The sequence below is a fragment of the Equus przewalskii genome, chromosome 16, assembly GCF_037783145.1.
Source record: "Equus przewalskii isolate Varuska chromosome 16, EquPr2, whole genome shotgun sequence".
Classification (NCBI taxonomy): Eukaryota; Metazoa; Chordata; class Mammalia; order Perissodactyla; family Equidae; genus Equus; species Equus przewalskii.
Genome location: NC_091846.1, coordinates 70,461,193 through 70,485,527, shown reverse-complemented (window position 1 = coordinate 70,485,527; position 24,335 = coordinate 70,461,193). Strand labels below are relative to the sequence as shown.

Sequence of the window (24,335 nt, the reverse complement as noted above, 5' to 3'; positions counted from 1 at the left end):
TTATCTGAGTGAGGGTGAAGATAAACTCAGGGCATCCTCTGCAGCCATCTCAAGATTAGACTGGGTTGCTGTTTATTCAAGGTGAGGGGGAAGCCCAAGGCACCGCTTCAGGATGGCTCAGACCTGAATTACTGCCCATCTCTAAAGAATCTAGTAGTCTGGTGGGGACATTTAAAACTGAACTGTTGCATAATCTAAGTTTGTATTTAAGGGTAAAATTCCTCATTAATAAATGCTTGTCTGAATTTTAAAATTCTTCATTTATTTCAATTCTGCTTCTCAAATGTCCTCCCCCACTCCCAGAAAAAAACACAACTGAAAATATGAGAAAGAGAACTCTGCTTTTGTTTTATAAAAGCAAAATAAAACAAAAGGCTGCAGGATTTTGTCAAGGTCCATCTAGTGATTTACAGATTAAGAGAAGCAAATGCTCCAGATCCCAGGGAACAAGGGCACCGTCAGGATGCCGAGGCATGATCAGCGTGCTCAGTTTAGATCAGACCCTAAGAAATGAATATTGAACACTCGATTTGGTTTCCCTTTCATAGTTTAGATTTAAGAAGTAGCATATTTATAAATATTTTAATAACTCTGCTAAAAATCTCTCAATTAGACATCAGACTTCAATGTTATTTTAAAAACTATCTTAGTGAGTGTCCTTTTGTAGCATGTAAAATTAACTCAACATTTTGCAAAACGATGAAGTCAAGTAATATTTATGTATTCTGGATGCCTTGTGTACTAACTTGATTTTTTTCTATTTTGATTCTTAATAATTTTTAATAGAAAAGAAAGTTTAGCATAGGATAATGCCAATTCTATTAAAACATGTAGGTTGTACAAATATTTGGGAATATTCTTTTACGAATATTCTTTTCTCGGAGTTCTGTGAAGAATGTTTCTAGAACACATGATAGCTGTCCTACCACAAGAAAACCAATTAACCTCATGCAAAAGAAGACTACAGTAATTAAACTTGGGTTCCCAGATGCAAATGATTTTCATTTTTATCCACCTCTGTAAACCAGAAAAACACTCTTATAAAATGCATATCTATTAAAACACAAAGAAAGGTTTTCTGTGGCACCAATTAGTCTGAATTAGTTTTTAACTTGCATCTAAGTTCATGAGAAGAGATTGCCTTTGGGAAGAAGTAAGTCTTTCTTTGAAGGATGAATGGTTTTATCATTATTATATTCTTGAAGGAACAGATCGCAGCCTGAATTGAAGGCTTTCTTCCCAGAAAAATAAACCTGCTGTGCTTTCAGACTAAAATAGTATCTATGTACAATTGCATATATTTTTATATAGAACTGATAAGAACTACGCTGAAACTTTTACAATTCTCTCTAGATCATGCATTATTTATCTGCAAACATTTACTCCTACGTTTAAGCTTAGGTATTTTTCCATTAATTAAACAACTCCCCTTTTAATACTATAGAAGACATTCTTGAAAATTATGGAGGATTATATATAAGCATACGCTCTTCTAATCACTCCAGCCTCAGAAGATATGGAGCTAAGCTCTCGTTTGCAAATTACTTAGAAGAGGAATATGCGACTTAATGCATGATGAGGCTGCTCAGACTTCCCTTCCAGTCGTCAACTATGACTAAACTGCATGACTAGGATGCTTAATTGTCTGTCACCTGCTAAGATTCGACAGTTCCTGTGCATATGGAGAGCAGCTAGTCAGGCAGGGTCTTCAATTCTCTCCGAGTTTAAGATTAGATTGCCCCAATTTTTCCGAATTCCTTGAAAGTGGAAGGCTTCATTTATGTATTTTTAGCTAACTGTTTTGATTCTTCCTCTTTAAGGTAAAGTTTAAGAGGCAATTGACAGGCATAAAGCAAGCCTGCCAGAAGAGGATAGATGAGAGTCAGGAGGGTGGGTGGCGTGGAGGGAGAATTGTGAAGTCTCATTTTATTCTTATCTTACTCATCGTCGCGAGACAATGCAATCCACCCTAGCTATTCCAAGTATTACTAGAATGTCTCTTCTGCATCCTTTATAAACAAAATTCAGAAATGACTTCAACGATTGAGGTTTCCAGACACTTTTTATGATTTCTATGTTATAAGTAGCAGTGTTTCTATAGTATTTGTTTGCATAGGTTTATATGTATAAACTTAGAGATTTATTTTTCCCTATTTTCTTCCAACAATGCTGATGTGGGATATATATCTTCCTGCTTAACTACTTGACTTAAGCAGAAAGATATTTCATTTAACTTCCATTTCTCTTGGGAATTGTATTCCACTCAGCATTTTAACTCTAGTCTAGTTAAATGAGAAGAAGTGGTTACTGATTTCTCTCCAGCTTTAAAAACAATCGTCTTCCTCTTCTTCATTATTAGTGGTATTTTGGATTCTCAGTTTCTCCATTTATAGAATGGAAAACATAGGCAATGTCAGATCATTTTTGTAAAAAAAGACAACTTATTTTTTATCATTAGAATAAAAGTGTACTCTAATTATGTGGCTTAAAGGCATTAAAAACACTGAAAAGGAGAGGGCAGCAGAGAAAGATACCCTCTGGGCAGAACTCTCATAACTCTCCAAAACAAAGAAGAAGCAGGTTTTCCTCTACTTATTTATTTTACCTGATAACTGGCTACCTTGAGGCAGGAGGCGGCACTCATATGCGGATGCCCCTATGTCACCAGCCATCTGCACTGAAATGCTGACCCTCAGGAAGGACCAGGCCCTGCCTGAGCGAGCCTGAGCCAGGTCCCCACCCCAAGGCACTACAGCTCAGGGAAGCGGAGAAATGGCCTAGGAGACACATAACTCGTCTCTTAAGCTGGGATGATCATAGCATCATCCTCAAACTGGGACATTTTAAAGAGTAAAAGCAACCTAGCTGGTGCAAAAGGCAAAGAAACAGGGTTACTCCAGGCACTGGCAGGTATGGTCACCACTCTCTGTGCTTCTCCCAACACGGGTTTCCCAGCCACACACGCTGCCTGACCTTTCGGGGATGTTTACTGAGTTCTTACTATGTGCCAGGAACCCTTCTACACTCTTGGGATATATAAGGGGCTAAAACAAAGATGCTGTCCCTCATGGAGATTACATTCTAGTGGAAAATAAGCAAAAAATAAGAGATAGAGAAAAGAACAAAGGGAGCCTGGTAAGAGTTTGGGATGTTCTGGGGAAGGGACAATTGAGTTGCAATATCAAATGGAGTGGTCAAGCCTGGCCAGTTTGACATGAAATTTGAGCAAAGGAAAGAAGGTGGGGAGTGAGCCATCCAGCTACATGGGGAAGATTATTCCAGGCAGAGAATAATGAGAGCCAAGACCCTAACGTAGGAGAGTGTCTGACGTGTGTGAAGAAACTCAGGGAACCAGCATGGCTGGCAGGAGTGAAGGAAGGTGAGCGTTGCAGAGGTGAGGTCAGACAGGTGAGAGGGGGACAGAACGTAGGGGCAGCCTCATCCTCCATGTCTGCATAAGCCCATGAGGGAGTGCAATCAAAGTGCACTAACTAGGGTGCCCAAGTGGAATGGCAAAGGGCAAACCTCACTGAATTTTTTTAAGTAACAGACATTTGATTTGGCCTGAAGTCCACCCTTCACTTGAAATATTTTCAATTTTGTTTTATTATTTTTGCGACAGAATGATGTTAAACATCTATATTGACATATCCCCCTGTCAGCTGCCTTTCACATCTCCTAGATTGTATCCTGGGACAGGACTCACATTTTCCTTTGTAGCCCTCATTTGAAATCAACTCCTGATTAATAGGCGGTGGAAATGTAGGAAAGAAAATCAAATATCAGAAAATAATGCAAATATAGTTCATGGATGTGGCTTTGGAATGTCTACTCATCACCTGCAAAAATTGGAGTGGGGCACGTGCACTGACGCTGTTTGCCCAGGCTGATGTGACGTGTGCTTGAGTTTCCCGAGCATTCTCCAGATACTAGTGGGGTGGCAGGAGTGAAGAGGGGGTCAGCCAGCTTCTTCCCGCATTAGAAAATTATAGCTAAGTGTGGACGGCTGCACACAATCTAAACCCAAATTACTGACAAATTCTCCTGACATGAAATACCCCGAGGAGGGGTCAGCAAACTATGGCGCCTTCTCTATTTTGTACAGCCTAAGAGCTAAGAATAGTTTCTAAACTTTTAAATGGTTGTAAAAATCAAAGGAAGAATAATATTTTGTGATACAAGAAATAATACAAAATTCAAACTTCAGTGTCCATAAGTAAAATTTTATTGGAACACAGCCACACCTATTCATTTAAGTATCATCTATGACAATTTTCATGCTCTAACTGTATCGAGTACTTCCAGTGGAGAGCGTATGGCCCACAGAGCCTAAAATATTTACTACCTGGCCCTTTTCAGAAGAGAGTTGGCCAACCTCTAACCTGGATGATCTAAGTGACTTTTCTTAATTTTTGCTCTAAGTCTCTAACTTCTTAGTTTGTTAATACCTACTATCCTAATGACTTCTATGTGTTATTTAATGGCATTATCTTTCAATAAACATTGGAAAAAAGGAAAATCCATTTAATACCAATGTGCTAATTAAATTGTTTATTTTGCAAGAGTGTATCCAAGAACTGTTTGTAAAGGAGAGTGAATAAGTATTTCCATTGTTAGGTGAATGCCACTTAACCACTTCTATTTATTTATGTAATATTTGAAATAACATATGCCACTAGGAAGCACATATTGAGAAAGATTTCTTAAATAGTGTCTTAGTTCTTGCTGCTGTAACAAAGTACCCTAGGCTGGGGGGCTTATAAACAACAGAAATTTGTTTCTCACAGTCTGGAGGCTGGAAGTCCGAGATCAGGGTCCAACGTGGTCAGGTTCTGGTGAGAGCCCTCTTTTGGGTTGCAGACTGCCAACTTCTCCCTATTTCCTCACGTGGCAGAAGAGGAGTGATGTAGCTCCCTGCCCTCTTCTTATAAGGGCGCTAATCCTATCCATGAAGGCTCTACCCTTGTGACTTATTTACCTCCTGAAGACCCCACCTTCAAATACCATCACATTGGGGATTATATTTCAACATAGGAATTTTGGGGGATGCAAACGTTCAAACCATAATGAATAGTATGCGCATGGGCATAACTTCCGACTATGAAAATGTGTTTCATTTCTTTCAGTGAATACCACTAGTTATAAGTTTTGTGAAAGTGTATGGTGATTCTGATTTTAACTTCCTCATAGAGTTCTTCCTATTTGTATCTTTTATGTGAATAGAACTAAGTATAGTGTCCAGAACGAGTGATTTGTGTTGTCAAATTGCACAGAATGTCTTAGGCATTAGCATCCTGTGAACTATTAGTAAGATTTTTTTAGTTAAACTTTCAACAGCAGTAAAAATTTGCCAACCATAAAATTGAAGGGAATAAAGACAATATTTAGAAATAAAATGCTTTAAGATTTTAAGTTGAGAAATAAAATGGAAATTAAGGCCTCCTTTTATCCCAGTTCAAATTATAAACCACGTATATAACACCATATATCAGGTACACTGAAATATATAATATATAGTGGGTGTGTGTGTTTATTTGCACATGCATAATGTATGGTATTACTGAGTTGCATTTGCATGTCATATGCTAAAATTGGGTTAGATATAATGAAATTGTGCCACTAAATATGATCACTCATATGTTTAAAATATTGTAAGAGAAAGATAAATTTTAGTTTACTTTAATAATACATCAATTTCCAAAGTAATTTCTTCTTTCTCATTAACAGAATCTCACTTCTGTTGGAGTGAGCTATATGCTCTTATCTAGGAAGTTAATAATGCTTAGTTAAAGGCTTAAACTTTATACCCTCATAGCAGCCCCAGTCCATTTAACCAGCAGTTACTCTTGGTATGGCTATGTACCCCTATTCTGACCAATAAAATAAATAATAAGCTCTATTGGAGAGCTTCTGAAAAAATACCTCCTCCCTCAAAAGAGAGAGAGAGCTCTTTTTTTCTACTTGCCCTCTTCTATCTTAATTGGGATGCTGTTCTGTGAAAATGTAATGGTTGGAGCTACAGCAACTATTTTGTGAGAGAAAATTGCCCACGCACTTAGGATGACAGAAAGGAAAGGTAGAGAGCATGAGCCCTGGATGAAATCAGAGGCACAGATCCAATGCAAGAAGCACTGACCTCCAGAGACTTTTTTACATGAGAGAGAAATTCAAATTCTACTTTTAAGCCACTACAGTTGAGATAGTCCATTCCTTGTAGCTGAAAGTGTTCTGAAATGATACAGAACCTGACTTTTTCAAGTACTTTTAGTTATTCATATGTGATCATTTTTATATCATCACTCAAAATGCTAAGACTTGTTTGGTATTTTACACAAGTAAATTATTGTTCTCCTCTTGTACCTTATGCAACTGATTCAAACTCGTATCAAATGTTTAATAAATTTACTTACTTCAAATTCTAACTCATTTTTACTTCTCTGACCAACAGTGTATGAGACCATTGAGAGGTTATATGTGAGAGAAACCTGTTTTTTGAGTGTTGTTTCTAGTTAAAAACAAATGCTTCAGATTTCTATTTTTCTCTGTTAATTCTTCTTTAATTACAGATTTCATGAGAAAAATGCCTCTATAAACTTACTGATAAGAGGTAAAGTGTATCCATGTAATAATTAAGAGAAATAAAATCTATAGCATAGAATGGTGCTTGATCTGTTTCCTAATTGGGCTGTTTAATGAATCAACATGAGTACTCTGTTACCTCTGTATGTCAAATTGGAAAAACTTCTCTGGAATCCTATCTCCAAATCTCACATATTCTCAGAGGGATCTGCCCACAGATGGAGTTGCTTCTTTAATTTTTCCAGAGGTTTCTGTATCTCTGTATGATTTATTCTAAAATGGGGGAATCCCATGAGAGCTTACTCAGCCAGCCCCAGTAAGAGTCTAGTTGAGTTCTGAAAAGGGCCAGACGAATATTCTGGGCTTGTAGGTCAAATGGTTTCAATTGCTACATCAGCTGCTGCTGTAGCTCAAAAGCAGCCACAGGCAATGTGTAAATTACTGGGTTTGGCTGTGTTCCAATTAAACTTTATTTGCATAAACAGTTGGCAGCCCGGCTTGGCCTGAGGGCTGTGGTTTACTCATCCCTGATCTAGAGGTTCCATTTTTGTTTCACCAACCTGAGTGTTCAAACACTGTTCTTGAGAACTGTTAATATGTGTATCTTCCTTAACGCATAATTGCTGAGAATTCCTACCGTGAAATTTATTAAGATATTAACGGGGGAACCTGTGCAGAGCCTGTAACATCTCTGCCTGAGCAGTAAAATCTTCCTCCACCCTGAGTCAGTTGTATATTTTTTAAACAAAATTTAAATTAATAGACTTTATTCTTTTTTTAACAGTTTTAGGGTTACATAAAAATTGAGCAGAAAATAGAGAGAGTTCCTAGACACCACCTTGCTACCCCCAACCCCACAAACGTTTCCCTTATTGTTAACATCCTACATTAGTCTGGTACAGATGTTACAATTGATGAGCCAATATTGATGTACTATTATTAACTAAAGTCCATAGTTTACATCAGAGTTCATTGTTGGTGGTGTACATTCTGTGGGTTTCGACAAATGTGTGAGGACGTGCATCCACCACTATAGTATCATGAAGATAGTTCCACTGCCCTAAAAATGCCCTGTGCTCCACCTATGCCTCCGTCCCCCTGTAGCCCTTGCCAGTCACTGGTCTTTTTACTGTTTCCATAATTTTGCCTTTTCTAGAATGTCTTATAGTTGGGATCATACAGTATGTAACCTCTTTCACTTAGTAATATGCATTTAAGGTACCCCATGGCCTGAATATTTCTTTTTATCCCTGAATAGTATTCCATGGTACGGATGTACCAGAGTTTGTTTGTACATTCGCTTATTGAAGGCCATCTTGGTTTCTCCCAATTTTTGGCAATTGTGGATAAAGTCACTATAAACATTTATATGCAAGTATTTGTGAGTATGTAAATTTGCAACTCTTTTGGGTAAATACCAAGGAGCATGATTTCTGGATCATATGATCAGCTATCTTTTTAAAACACAATCTCAGCACTTCATCCTTTTACTTAAAATCTCTGGGGCTCGTCTTATTAGAGAGTCACAACTCCACAGCGTGGCCAATATGGTCTCCTGTATTCCGTCTTCAGATGACCACACACTGCACACACCTTAGCTTCCACCACACTCGTCCAGTTAGTGTCCTATTGCCGTTTCCTACCCAGAGAGCTTCTTATAGTTTCCAGAATGCAGTTCTTTTCCTTCCAAATGGAATGTCTTTCTCTTTCTCCTTCACCTGAAAAATTCCTATTTATCTTTCAAGACCTAGCTAAATAGCACCTCATTTAAAAAGTTTTTCCCCTTCTCCTAGACAGAAATAACTATTCCTTCCTCTAGACTCCCTCTCTAACGTCTTTGGCTTAGCATGGGAAGCTCTGTGTTGTGATGGCTAATGTAACATTGATTCCTTCTACTAAAATAAACCTGAAACTCTTAGAGGACAGGGACAATATCTTACCTATTTTTCCACCCCCAGCAGCTAGTGCCTGAGCTGCACAGAGCAGACACTCAAATATTTGTCAAATAAATGGATGAATTGGCTAGCACTGGAAAAATAGAAACTAAAATAGGCCCCTCGGTGTTCCCTTCAGTTCAATTCTCCATATGCTACTCAAAATTGGTTTCACATTCAGCATGTTCATCTCTCATACACAATAATGACACTACTGCGCTGACCCACATTGTACTTTAGTACCACCGTACAAATATCCTGTTAGTGTCCTATTGCCATAGTAGCAAAACACAGAATACCCTTTCTCTTTCTCATACAAAATGACTGGCTTTGGTTAGTGTTATTATGGGATGGGGACATGAAATCAAAGTTAGAAGATCAAAGTTATGAGAAATTTAAACACAAAATGGTCTTTACCTCATTAACTGAAACCATGGTACCTAATCATGGACTGCAATTTGTTCCTCAAAGGTCATTTATACTCCTTTCTAACAACCTTTCCCTCCACTGTCTTTTTCTAAGGTGAAATCAGATACAGAGACCAAATCTGGCCAGTTTCTCAGCAGCATCTTCAGATACCATTTGTGAGGTGCTCTTTACAAATTATTTCCTGTAATCTTAGTGACGCCCTCCATTGAAACATCTCCCCACCAGCACTCACCAATTTCAAGACTATCCAATCATTCTTACTTGACAGTAGTGATCTCCCTTCTGGCAGTTCCTGCTGGTGACTCCCACTCCCCTGGGCCCCTGTCACTCCTGCTCATTGTTTTCATTAGTTTCCCCTCTGTGTTTGTTCCTGTGTAGAATTCCATGATTGACAAACAGATCTGAATTCACTTTATTCATCTCCTCACATTTGTATGAGTTCTGTTAGACATTACTACAATTCTCTTTATCCTTAGTCTTTTCACAAGAACAAGAGCTAACATTTATTGAGTTCACACTTCGCACCAAAAACTGTGCTTCTTCTCATCCAATCCAATAATTCCATGGAAGTAAGTATTTTATTTTGGAGGTTAAATGACTTTACCAAGATCATGGTTAGTAAGATGCCAGGATGGAAAGCAAATCCAGGTCTATTTAGTTACCAAATCCACAACCTTGATCCTGCACTACACTTAGGGTGGGCCACATTCAATGATCACTGGTTTTTCATCTGTAATTTTCTCTCTTGATGACTTTAATGCAACTGCACTCATATTTATTGATCTTCTAATTCCAGTCACCTCCTGAGTGCTCAATTGAGTTAGTGCCTTTCTCTGCAGGTTAATGCTGTCCTTAAAAGTGTAGTGACTCAGGGAGCACACAGTGCCCCAGTGGCAGGCCCATGGGGACTTTGTAACAAGGTGTGGAGATACTTGCTAATTTATTTTCAATTTTCCTCCTCAGAGGGCCTACTTTTTCGTTGGCCTTTTTAGTTGCAACAGCAAATTGGACTGATCGAGCGAATGGAAGAACTAATCTATGAAACCAGACCTGAACGTTTACACAATTCAATCTGAAAAGATAAATGTGGCAAGTGTAGGATGAGAGTGTATAGATTAATGAAGGCAGGAGGGATACGCTGATGGAATTCATGTTGTTGTTGTTTTAGTATAATACAAATGAAAATGAAAGTCATTTTCAAAAGGGTTCGATGGATTCATCAGTGATGGCTAACAGAACCACCATTAAGGAAGCAAGTATCTCGGAGCCTGTCTCTGACCCTTGCCCTGACATCAGTAAGAAGAACCATGTTTCATATTATTCTGAAAATGTCACAAATTTAACTTCCTTCCCCAATTTCAGGGTCATTCTTACGTATTTAACTGATTCACTAATTGGTAATGGAATACTTTCCTACTGTAGTAAACCTATGAGATAAACCTTTTGCAAATTTTTCTGCCCTCAACTCAGAAGTCTGTAATGGCCATCATCCTCTTAGGTTTTAGTGGTAATCTTGAAACCATCTATTTCCTGACTGGGCCTTTAAAATGAATAAATAAAACCATAAGAAATTTAAGGGGGGCCGGCCCCGTGGCCGAGTGGTTAAGTTCGTGCGCTCGCTCCACTTCGGCGGGGTTTCGCTGGATCGGATCCTGGGCACAGACACAGCACCACTCGTCAGGCCACATTGAGGCAGCGTCCCACATGCCACAACTAGAAGGACCCACAACTAAAAATATACAACTATGTGTTGGGGAGATTTGGGGATAAAAAAGCAGGAAAAAAAAAAAGGATTGGCAACAGTTGTTAGCTCAGGTGCCAATCTTTAAAACAACAACAACAACAAAAAGAAATTTAAAGAAGGGTTTCCCCCAAATTCAAGTCCTTTCTCTTCCAACTTCATTTGTTCTGCAGCTAATAATACTTCCTCAACTATAATTCGTCTTTGTTCTAGGAATGCATACTTTTAAAAAATACTCTGGGATTGAAACACACACACACACACACTCAGTCACACACAACACACAAAACAGGCTACTTAAGGAAAAAGTTTTAAATGTAACATTGTGGAAAATTACCCTTCAGGTATTTGAAATAATAGTCTGTAAAAGAACAGAAAGCACCATGTAAACTTACGTTATACACATAAGCTTTATCTTGCCTGAGAATACGAAACTGCAATATTTGACCTATCAGAAATAGCAATGAGCACATACCAAAGGTCATCCACTTCTACAAGCAAGAAGCCTACACATTGTGCTTGCTACTCCTTCTCCTTTAGCTGCCCTATATGATCACATAGCACTGATGATTTGACCTCCTAAACGTTTCTCCAACTGCCCTTTCCCTCTGTCTCCACTGCCGATACCCTCACCTGCTACCGCAGTGGACAAACCAGCGTTCTTGTATCCAAACTCACTCTCTTCTATTCCCTTCTTCGCACTTAAGCCACAGTGCTCTTTCCAAATGCCTACCTGATTGTGACATGCTCCTGCCTAAACACTTTTAATCTTTTCCCATTGTTTTTAGGGAAAGACTGAAGATTTTAACATGACCACCTGGTTTGGCACATGCCTAGCACCCACATCTCCACTCCCACTGCTGTCTCCTTCACACTCTGCATTCCAATTGCACTGTTTTCCTTTTGTCCTTCAAATGATCTGTCTCTGCTCCTGCCTGGGGGCCTTTGCACATGGTATTGCCCCTTCCAGGAATATTCTTTACCCTGCTCTAAGCCTAATTAACTCATACTGATGTTTCAGATCTCAGCGCAGAGTTTAATGTTTTTCCTTACCAACCCAGGCTAGGTCAGACTTGATTGTTATATGTTCTCATAAAAATCATTCCTTTTCTTATAGGAACTTATTTTGTAATGATATGATCATTACTATAAATTTCTTTCTCCTTCTCTACACAGACTATATGAATGTTTGCTCATTGTTATACCTCAAGATCAAGAACAGTGGCAAAGTAGCCAGCCCCATGGCTGAGTGGTTAAGTTTGTGTGCTCCACTTTGGCAGTCCAGGATTTCACCAGTTCAGATACTGGGCCCGGACCTAACACCACTCATTAAGGCCATGCTGAGGTGGTGTCCCACATAGCACAACCAGAGGGACCTGCACCTAGAAATAACAACTATGTACTGGGGGGGAGAGGGGGCCCTTGGGAGAAGGAGAAGAAGAAAAGCAAAAAAAAGAAAGTCACAAATACTAAAAGCTTGCTAAATATTTATTGGGTAAATGAGTTCATGAATTTTAGACATCATTAAGTATAGAATGATGGGAACTTGTTTCCATGTCTTCACAAATTTTCAACTTTATTATCTAATATCTGGGACAAAAAGTTTAGTATTTGTAATGGTAGTTTTTTTGTTGTTTTATTGATTTTAAATAATATAGTTCTTCCCATTTTATAGTGTCACACTTTCAATCAATAACCTGGAAATTAAGACAGTATAAGTCATTAGTGCCTGTAAAATTTCATGATATAACAAGAAAATAATCCAGTCCTAGTTTAGAGAGAATTAAATCCATAGACGAGATTAACTTGAGTGGCTTCAGCTCCACCTAGTCTGAGTCATTTAGCCAGCAGGTTGACATTTTCCTCTCCTCAGTCTCTCTTCTTCCCCAGAAGGTATTGCCATTTCCTCTTTTCTGACTTTCCTGGCCTTTCTCTTCAGTCTTTGATGTTTGTCCTTTTGTATCAACCTTTGGAATTATTAGACAAGTTGTTACCAGAATCTGGGAAATCACAGTCAATGTGTTTCTGGCTCATAAAGCAAAATCAAGAAAAAATAATCCTCAGGTTTTCATTTTAGCACTCCATGGGCTTCCTCTGTATTTCACACGTTCAGTGTTGGTGATTCTTATCAGGTACTGACTTCTCTCTTATGCTGGTAAGATAATTTAGTCAATATTCTGGGAAAAATTATACCCCTTTCATTTGGTCCATATTTTCAACATTGCTATTATTAATAAATATTTGCTAAGTAGCAGCATGATGTAGGTAAATATCACACAGATAGAAATAAAAACATCTTGATTCATTGCTTATTAGGACTAGTGCCCTCTGAGACTCAAAATCATCATCTGTGACATAAGATAATGCTATTTTTCTTCTTAAAGCATTTTTAACCGCATTATTGAATCAAACAAAATATATGTGACTGGTCTTTGAAAATCATAAAGCTCAATACAAATTAATATTATTCAATGAATATGGCATTTTAGGAATATTGTAGAACCTGTGTACAGTTTCTTCATTTTCCTATGGAAGCTTGCATTTTAAAGCTTGGATAAACAGGTACTTTTGATATATTGTTTGGTTTGGTTTTTATTTATACAAGTAAGTGGTTATGACTGGGTATGTTTTAGTAAGAAACATCTACAAGATGTGCTTAATACAAAAAGAGTTTAATGAAAAGGTCTAATTTAAGGGTTTAAAGAAAGGAAAGTAGAAAAATTTTGAGATGCTTATAGAAATAGACCTAAAAAGAGAAGCATGTAGAGTCATAGGAATAATATTAAAATACAGTTCAAAGAATTAAGTGGATGAAGACAAGTACATGTTCACTCATAGAATCTGGCAGAGTAAAAGTTACAGCTAAATGTTTGTTGCTTTATATTCAGTTACTCAAGATAGCATGGGCTGAGAAGTAAAGGAGATGGAAGAAAACATTAATAAAGGAGGATAAAGAAACCAGACAAGGTTTTGGTAGCACATGGCAAGATATTGAATTGATTGATTCTCACTACATTAACTTAATTTTTTTGCATAGCATATTCTGCTTCTGTTTTGCTAATAAAAAATTTAAGTGCAATGAATTGAAAATATTTGCTTGCATAAGTATAATATCTTTGTCTAGTTGGATGGAAAAGAGCTGAATATTTTCTGCAGCATTGATTCTATCCAGGAATACAGTATCTTTGTTGCACCCCTCCCCAACCCCACTCCCACTGTCACTGCCATTGCCATTAGTACCCTGACTCTAGGAACACAGATTTTTGTTGTTTTTATTTCCCCAAATGCCTTAGAATTCCTTAATTATGCATTCATTTCTTAAATGGTATCTCCCTGCATCTCTATCTTCTGTTCCTAGTATGTGTAATATCTGCCATAACTACAGCAGGTAGACCATCATACCAGGTCAAATCCTATTTCAAACCCAACACTCAGGAGACATTAGGGAAAATAATGAAATAAGATTAAAAAATAAAACAAATACTGAGACCGAAAAATTTTTAAATAATTTATCCAAATGGATTTAATAATCTTTCCAACCCTTTCCAGTGACCTTTTGTGGACCGTTCATTGAAGGAGCAATTTTTTTCTGGAACTATTTTAACTTCCCTTGTGGTTGCTCCAGCTGTTGTCAAGCCACATCCCTCTCCGGGGTGCTCTCTGAGAACTACATTGGGTTGAGCAGTGGTATAACCAGTGATTTAGAGCCCAGTCCATAGACTCAGGCAGTGTGAGATTAAAAACCTGCTCTGCCACTTACTAGCTATGTAAACTCACCTCCTGAAACTTATCGACTTAGCATCATGGTTTGCTAAAAGGAATAAAATCTGATAATTCATGTAAAGCATTTTGCACTGTGATTAGTTTACATTGATGAATAAATGTTAATAATTACAAATTCTCACCTTGGTTCTCCTTTAATTAGATTTATGTTCCCATCCAACCTTATGTATAATAGAACAGTGTTCTCTAGATTATTTGTGGTGAAGGACAGTAATTTTTTAAATTTCTAATCTTTTGCAGAGAGATACTCTCATAAAATATAATAAAATAAAACTACTAGAAAAATATTTTTGAAAATACAAAATAAAAGCCCAGAGTTTTTATTTTTGTATTCAACAGCTATTAAAAAATACCCTTAATGTTTACAGAAGTTTTTAAGTGTTTTCACTTACTTGCTGTGCTTGTTTCATTGCAGACAGGAAATAAATAATTTGTAGATTGGCACAGGTCCATGGACCATATTTTAGGTAGTATTGTGATGAAGACTATAATATATTTTAGTATTTACCTTTTGAATGAGATAAACCCATTTCTAAACTGTTCAAATGTTCATTGACATTGTCCTGGTTAGTTAGTATATATATAAATTTGGTTTAATCTGATATTTCTAGATAACAAAACTCAAATCACTAGCTAAATCTGAAAAATCCTTAAAATGGAGGATGATTCAATGCCAACAATCTGACTTTGAAACATCACTAGTTTCTACTGTGATGAAGCCTCTGAGTGTTTGTCAGATCAAGAAACTCTTTGTATAGCACTATGTGCATCTCTTATATGTGACACTATTCACTCTGTCGAGAAAAATATAAAAAACTCATGGCAGCACTTTTTCTGGGTGTTATTACATAGATTCAGTCTGATTCCTTTCACATAAAGTGCTATCGGTCTTACAGTTCCTTTTTAGACAGTTCTATCCAACTGACCTATGACTCTGCATATGTTGGAAGTACACTATTGGGAAGATGCTGTGTGACAAAACACCAGAACACATTTGATCCAAGAGCTCAATTTTTCCCCACTATGACACCTTCATCCCATTCTAAACCTCCCTTAGGGAATTTATGACAAGGTGTGACTTATGTTTTTCTGGGGGTATGGTTGACAACAGATGGCAGCCAACCTAATTCCTGTTTTGTTCAATGTTTCTTTAATTGATCAATGGAGGAAAAACTTGTGTATACGTTGGGTGAAGAGATTTATTTTGAGTACCCATATGTTTTCTTCTTTCTTTTTTTTTATATACTTTTAAGAATATATGTTTTTCCACCTTAACAATTGTATTCTAAGAGATGCGTCTCTTCTGCCAGTATAATAACATATATGATTCATACTAGTTTTCTTATGTAGTTAGCTGTAGATAAAGAACAGCAATATAAGGTACATATTTTCTGTTTTAATTGAATGAGTAATTCAGTTGAATTAGTAATTATCTGTATCAGTTATCAACTGCCTTAATGATACCGTGTAACAAACAACCACAAGAGCTGACATGGCATAAACATTAAGTACCTATTGCTTGTGCATCTAACGTCAGATGGAGTTTGGCTAGTTGGCTCTGTAGATCTTGGCAGGACTTGATCACATGTCTGGAAATAGGCTAGTTCAGGTTGGGTAACTTGGCTGTGCTCCATATGTGTCTCTCCTCCAGCAGGTGAGCCCAGGCATGCTCTCAGGGCTGGGGAGGGGGCAGAGAGAGGGCAAACCTAACTGCACAAGTGTTGTCAAGCCCCTGCTTTCTTCAGCTTAGCTCTTAGTGGGAGGACACATCAAATTACATGCTAAAGGGTATCGATCCAGGGGAGGGTGAAGAATTTGGGCCATTTTTGCAATTGATCATATATCTAAAAAAGTAAATCTTTTCAGTTGAATAATAAGATAAATGAGTAGGAATAGTTAAATCTATTTATCTTGATGAGAATAAATGGACTTGGGCAAGTTAGTTAACCCCTCAGTGCTTAGTTTCTTCTTTTCTAAAATGCGAATAATAATAGCACCAATCCCATAGAATTGTAATGAGGATGAAATCAGTTGATTATGTAAATGCATAGAACTATGTCTGATACAAAAGTATGCACAATTGAAGCGTCAGCCATAGTTATTAACATGATGATGATGATGGTGATGATGCTGAGGAATTCACTGTTGAGTGCTGACAAATGTGTGAGGATGGTGTATGGTTGTATCAATACTTTCTTAAGCATATTTACTTTGTGATATTTTTTGCTAATGTTTATAGCACTGATACCATCTGTTCATGTTACATATATTATTATTTTAGGAATGTAGAGATGTCTCTTTTCTAGAGAAAACAGATTTAACATTATAGAACCAGTTGGCACATAATTTTATTTATCATCTTAAAATTTATTACTTAAAGAAATATACTGTAAGTACTTTATATTTTTGTTTCCACTTTCTTCCTTTGATAAGTTTATGCTAATCTAAAGAAATGGTAGCAAGTTTATGAATAATACCAATTTAATTGATATTTCATATAATTTTATGATCATTTATTAAGTTATCTGTATGGTAATGGGAACATATGCCAATGATTCCCAGGCTCCACTGTGCATACAGATCACCTGGGATTTTGTTAAAATGCAAAATCTGCTTCAGTAGGTCTGCAGTGCGGCCTGGGGTTCTGCGTCTCTGACAAGTTCCCAGGTGATGAAGCTGCTATTGGTCCCTGAATAAATTACGTATATTTAAAGATTTTATATATATGTATATATGCAATATATTAAAATATACATTTATATTAAATAAATAAAATAATTAAATTGATCATTTAATATTTGTTCATTATAATAAATGTAATGTTCTTGCCACAATTGTCAAAAACCTTGTAAGTCATAAGATAATATATATTAAATATAATAAATTTAAAAATATTTAATAAATAAAGTAATTAAAACATCTAAAGAGAGAGAGAGAGAGAGAGATATGAGAATATATACAATAGTTCCTCCTTATTCACGAGAGATACATTCTAAGACATGGATACCTGAAACCACGGATAGGGCCAAACCCAATATCTACTATGTTTTTTCCTGTACATACATAGCTATGATAAAGTTTAATTTATAAATTAGGCACAGTAAGAGATTAGCAGAAATAACTAATAGTAAAAAAGAACAATTACAACAATATATTGTAATGAAAGTTACCGTAGATCTTAGTAACCTCAGCATACGAATTTTTCTTTCCTTTTTTTTTCTTTGAGGAAGATTAGCCCTGAGCTAACTGCTGCCAATCCTCTTCTTTTTGCTGAGGAAGACTGGCCCGGAGCTAACATCTGTGCCCATCTTCCTCATGTGGGACGCCTGCCACAGCATGACTTGCCAAGCAGTGCCATGTCGGCACCCGGGATCCGAACCGGCGAACCCTGGGCCGCCGAAGCCGAACCTGTGCACGTATCTGCTGTGCCACCCGGCTGGCCCCTTTTTTTTCCTTTTTAAGTGAAGAATGTTTACCTTTTCACTTAAAGGAAGCACTTTCTAGCTTCTCTTTGGAATATTCGAATCATCAGCATCACTACTCTTGCGCTTTTAGGCCATTATTAAGGGAAATAAGGGTGACTTGAATACAAGCACTGCCACTGTGACAATCGGTCTGATAGCCCAGATCGCTGCTAAAATGGGCAGGTAGATAGATGATGTGGATCTGCTGGACACAGGGATGATTCGTGACCCGGGTAGGAGGGAGCAGGACCCACAGAGATTTCAACATGCAACTCAGAATGGCGGGCAATTTATAAACTTATGAATTGTTTACTTCGGAATTTTCCATTTAGAAATTTCAGACCGAAGTTGACTGTGGGTAACTGAAACTGCAGAAAGGGAAATTGAGGATAAGGAGGGACTACTGTATATATTTATTTATTTATACATATGTAACATCTCTAAATGTCAAATGGTATCTTTACTGACAAAAACTATATATATATCTATGCCTTCATTTAAAATTTTGTTTCTCCGGAAACTACTGAAGTAACAGCTTCTGGTCCTATAAATATAAGTACTGTAGAGACTGCTTTGTTGGTAGGAATGTACTTAAAATTACTGAGTCCTGTAACCAAATAAAAGCTGTCTCTTAAACACATAAATAGTTATACTTTAGTTTGAAGCATACACATAAACAATTTACTATTTTTTTCTCCCTGTGGGCATTCGTCACAGCTCAATATTTTATCTATTTGATTATGTAGAATTTCAGATAAATAAAAGGCATTAGCCACCTAAATTTTCTGCTTTTGAGTGTTAACTACAAATTCTTTTTTGTTTCAAAATTCATGACTGTAAAATATCCTAAAAGGTCAGAATATTCTTCCCTTTATATGACTCTTAAGAGTACTCTGCACACTTTCTAAAGAACTGAGTAATGTCAGAACAGTACCATTAAAGGATATAATTGATTTTAAAACTGGAGAACATGAGGGAGAGTAGGATAAGTCTCTGCTGACCTTAGTATAAACTCTGTAGGCTACATCTGCAAAACATAGAAAAGAGAGGAAAAACCCGACAATACAGGTTAAATGGATCGTGGGGATTCCCACCTAAAGGTATGTCTAATTAAGTTGAAACCTGTTAAGGATAATTAAATAACTACTACCTTGTTCATGGTAACAATTAACATTTGAGTTGCACTTTTCGATTCAATTTATAGTTTCTAACTATAACCAAGTTTACAGTTTGCAAATCATTTCATACCTCTATTGTCTTATTTGATATTTGCAAGAAATCTTTGTGATTTGTTATTATTCTCCAAGTAAGAACTTGAAATCTGAAGCTCCCTCCTCTTCTCAGTGTCAGTCTGGAGAGAAATATTCATAAGAAGTTCAGGGTCAGGGTTATTATTAGGCTGTTGATGAGAGGAGACTGAGTTTTTTGATGACTCTGAAACATAGAAGTTAATAGAATATTAATAGCTAGTATTTATTGTGTATTTATTATGTGCTATTTGCTACTAATGTCTAATATCATTTCTCTACCCTCTGTCTTTAATCTACTTTGGAATTTCCTTTTATTCTAATAAATGCTGTAAATTTGTCTGGAATGACTGTTTTTATATTTTTCTCTTTGAAACAGTGGTGCTGATGGTAGGCAAATTCACAGATACTAATCAAACATAACTTTAATTTAGTCATAAATAAAACCAAAGGTGATGCAGTCACTAAATGGAATTTGTGGGCTACTACTTGCTTGTTCTTACCAGAAGCCCGGTCTCCCAACACACCATAAAGGCTTTTCCAGGCATGAAATTGATGAAAACTCTGATTAAAATTGTATACATTTGTGTACGTGAAAATAAGTGCAACCCAAGTGTAACTTGGGAATACTTAGCTCCTTAGGAGTTTGAAATTGGATTAACAACTCCACCCCCAATTACCTAAGTTGGAAAGTCCTCAAAATTTACCTTAGATCAGGGTTCACAGAATTTTTTGGCAAAAGACCATACAGTAAATATTTTAGGTTTTGAGGCCATATAATCTCTGTCTGAACAACTCGCCTCTGAACTCTGTAGTGTGAATTTACAAAAACAAGTGGCAGCTGTATTTGGCCCATGGGCCATAGTTTGCTGACCACTGAGTTATATTCTCAAGGTCACTTTTAGTTCTTAGGCTATGGTTATGCTGAATTATCTGGGTTTATGGTTAATTCTTTGGTTATGAATTATGGAACATGGGTCCTCCCTTCCCTCCACCTTCTCCTTTCATCCTGAACCCAGAAGCCTAGCTTTATACATGCAAATGGCCCATCAGGGTATTTTCCTAAACAATTCATTTCCCTCAAAAGAGAAATTCTGCTGCTCCTGTTAAGATAATAAGGACACCACAGATGGTGCTTTCATCTCAAAAACAACCACAACATAAAAGGAGATATGAAATTTTTGTTTAATTGTTGTGTTTTTCTATTCTGTGATTTGATGATTTCGTTTGGCAATGATACAAATTAATATTTAAGCTTCTGCTAGAACTCAACTGTTGATTTTGTTGTGGTCGTGTTGGTGGTTCTAAATATAGGAGGCAAGATGAGAAAAAGACCTGACAAACTCCTTATATATTTCATTTTGGCAATTTTGAAGCATGTGTATTTAAGCTTAAATTTAAATAAACATTCTCATATCATCACTGCTAGTTTTCGAGTGTTTCACTGGCACAGTCATTGTATTACTCAGATGTATAAAAACCCTAAGTTAGGTTAGGGTTGCGCTGATCAGCCAGTGGGATTCCTTCTCTGGCCATTCTGCACTGGAGATCTCAAACCAGAGACTCAGAGGCTCTGTCTCAGCCCCTGGTCCACACTATATGGAAAAACAAGAACGAGAACCAAGAAATAGTTGACACCACTAAAAGGAGATTTAGTGTGAGGAACAGCTGCTTCTTTTACCATCATTTCTACCACTCTCTCTGCCTGCTCATCACCAAGCTTGAGTAGGGGGCATTTATCCTCATACTGGGGCCGTGATGACTCCAGCCTGCTTCACTCTTGTATCTGCCTGGTCAGTGTAGACATTTGACTTTGTGGCCCCTGTTGTGCACATGATCCCTGGAGATCTCCTCAGTTACAATTATTCGAAGTCCCACCTATGGGACTTTTCACTCCATATGTCTCCCTAAAGCCTCTTGTAGGACTTAAACACAAAACTATATTACTTGTACAATTACTATCAAGAGCATTTTTGTTTATGTCGATTGATGTCACTTTTTCCTTGCAAGGAAATGCCTTTTAGAAGTTAGTGCCAAGAAAATGAAAAGATTTTCTGTTTTCAATAATTTTTATAACATATAGCCTTTCTCTTTTTGTCTTGACTACTAAGATGTTTAGAACTCAATTTAGTAACGTGTTGTAATTCTGGGGTTATTTCTCCTCTTATTTTGTGCATCATTGATTATTATATTAATACTAATTACTAGAGTGAACACACATCTACATATGTCCTACAAACAATTTTCAAATCCAAGTGATACATACACTAAGTTCTCAAAACCATCCTCCAGATTGACAACAAATTTGTATTTATAAAATACTAATCAGGCTATGCCATTATTCCCTTGCTTATTCAAGAAACCTACATGTCTACCTCTTGCTAAAGAAATCTAACCTGTTTTTCAGTGTCTAAGTCCCCTATCATGTTTCTCCAACCTGCCTTCCTCGCCCTTTCTGCCCCTACAAAGTCTCAGTAGTGGACTAATCATAGTTCTCCAAATGTACCACAGCGTTTCCCACCCCTCATCCTTCACAATACCATTTATTCCACCAAAAATCCCTCTAGTATTCTGAAAATAAGTCTGCCACAGCAAATGTTACACTCTAGTGTCAATTTTTATGCACAAGAATTTTAGCAAAATTCTTTCAGTGCAGAATCTTGTTCATTGTGTATATGTTCATTTTGGTATATCTGATGCTGTGTCCAATATTTGGTATAAAATTGTGCTCATTGACTAATCAGTTAGCTAAATTTTGGTTTGCTGAAATATTGTTAGAATTGAAATAACTGATACACAGTTATTTTTGACTATAAGTAATGGTTTTTTTTTAAGAATAAATATTGAGTGCTTACTATATGCCAGGTCCTCTTCTAAATATTAGTTCACTCCATCCTCAAAATCACCCTGTTTTATCCTATGATTTTTGTACCCTTTTTCAAAGTGAGGAAACTGAAGCCCAGAGGTTAGGTAATTTCCCCAACAGCTAGTAAGGAGCGGGGCCGGGAGGTCTGGTTCCACAGATGGTGTTCATAGTCACTCTACTCCACTGCCTCCCATTTGCATATTGAAAGTATATTTGTCCCTTATGACACCAAATAAATAGTAACTAATCTCAGCTTTCATTAGTCCTATCAGTTCTCCTGGGAATGCTGTGATTATTTTGGACTTTAATATTTGATGGGCAGATTAAATCCTTGAAAAGTCTAGAGAAGTCCAGTAAAATGTATTAGATCTTTGTCTAATTGTACCTTTGAACATAGTGTGTGTGTGTGTGTGTGTGTGCGTGCTCACATTAATTATTTAACCAAGAATTAAGGAGGCTGAAAATGTGCTGACTAGTCTCCACCATCACAAGCAACTGAAGACAATGGCTCTCCCTGTGGGAGACAGAAAGAATCACCTATCTCTGAAGTCACAGGCACAGCTCACAGAAAGAGGCTGTGGAATTGACTTCCTTAGAGCCCTAAGACGCAAAAGTATTTTACCTAAAAAGACTTAGCATCAGACGTATACTAAGACACATTCTGAGAATAAATAACTTCTCCACATCAAGGGTCTTCATTCTCTTTCATCCTCAACTTAGTCAACTCAGAGCGGAGACAATGCAGTTCTAATTTGCAGATGGTATTGCAAGCAGCATCTGCCATGTTTCCTGCATTATGGCGGTGAGGATCAGATGAGAATGAGGATTGGCTACACTATGGACCTGCATTTCCAAAGCCTGAGGCCCTGCTGTCTCTAGATAAGGGTCAGTCTTCAGTGATCCTCTCAATAAGGTGAAACAGGCTATGGGCAGAGACCTGATATCCCAGAAGGCAAGTGCCAGCTCCTTTGAGCCCTGAGTGACCTACTGGGTCAGCTCTTAGCACCGCACTCCCAATTGGTTTTGAAACAGGTTTTAATTAGTAAACGATATGCTTGGATGCCTTGGCTTGTCTCGGTAAAAACACAAGTGACATGCCAAAGTCTAATCTGTTTGTCCTAGAAGGTGCACTTTCAACCAATATGTTATATTTATTAGTCTTTTGAAGATAAGCCAGATTTACAGCATTCCATTTTATTTTCCTCCCACAGTGTATGGACATGCACCCTTTTATCAGTCTTCTCTTTGAAGCACAGTCTGGAGACTGTTATTTATTAATGAGACAATTAGTAGGAAGATATTTGGAAGAATAGAAATTAGTGGAAGGCTAGAACATTTATCTGGATGAGATCTCACTCAAACCCTAGGGAGCACATCTCTGAGAAATGAAGGCCTACATACATTCCTTTGGGAGGAGGCTAAGCCTGTCTTTGGGCTATTTTAATCTCATCAGATTAATCACTGGATCTGTCATCTTTATCGTGAAAAGCATCTGCCATTAACAAAATCTGTTCCCCTTGGAAAACTATTAGCTAAACTATTAGTTAAAGTTATGGGGCACTCTGAATAAATTGTATCCTGCAAAGACATCATTTGATAATTCACACTCTCATGGGAAGTTTTGAAAGAGCATTTCCACAAGCAATAATGTCACACTCTTTATTATGGTTAGCATAACTTCAGCTCTTTTTCTTTTTTTTTTTTTCCGAAGATTAGCCCTGAGCTAACATCTGCCAATCCTCCTCTTTTTTTTTCTGAGGAGGACTGGCCCTGAGCTAACATCCATGCCCATCTTCCTCTACTTTATATACGGGACACCTACTACAGCATGGCGTGCCATGCGGTGCCATGTCCACACCCAGGATCCGAACCAGCGAACCCCAGGCCGCCAAAGCAGAATGTGCACACTTAACCGCTGCGCCACCAGGCTGGCCCCGACTTTAACTCTTAAAAGTTTTAATTTTTAGTCCCTAAAGGCTGTGTTTTTCAGAATGTGTATAGAAAATAATTTTTTAAAAGAAAAACACAAATTATTTTCTGCAGTCAAAAATCTATTAAGGTGAAATGAAGACCTTGTGTATATTTTCTCAAGTATAGTGATATTTTTAAAAAGATCAATGACAAATCTCCATTTTTCATCTGTATTTCATATATGTATGGAATAGCACAGTACTGAGCGTATTTAAAACAGCCACAAAAACTGGTTAAGTGGCTTCCATGGTCTATAACTAGGAAAGCTGAATTTTTAAATTATTTGTAATAGAGGGCTATCAGAAATTCCTGTGTAGGTTG

The 24,335-nt window shown here is 37.2% G+C and overlaps 1 protein-coding gene across 3 annotated transcripts in view; it reads left to right on the top strand.

Annotated features, from left to right (window-relative positions):
- Positions 1-24,335, top strand: part of FGF14 (fibroblast growth factor 14) — a 591,564-nt gene that overhangs the window by 559,712 nt on the left and 7,517 nt on the right. The window lies entirely within an intron of this gene.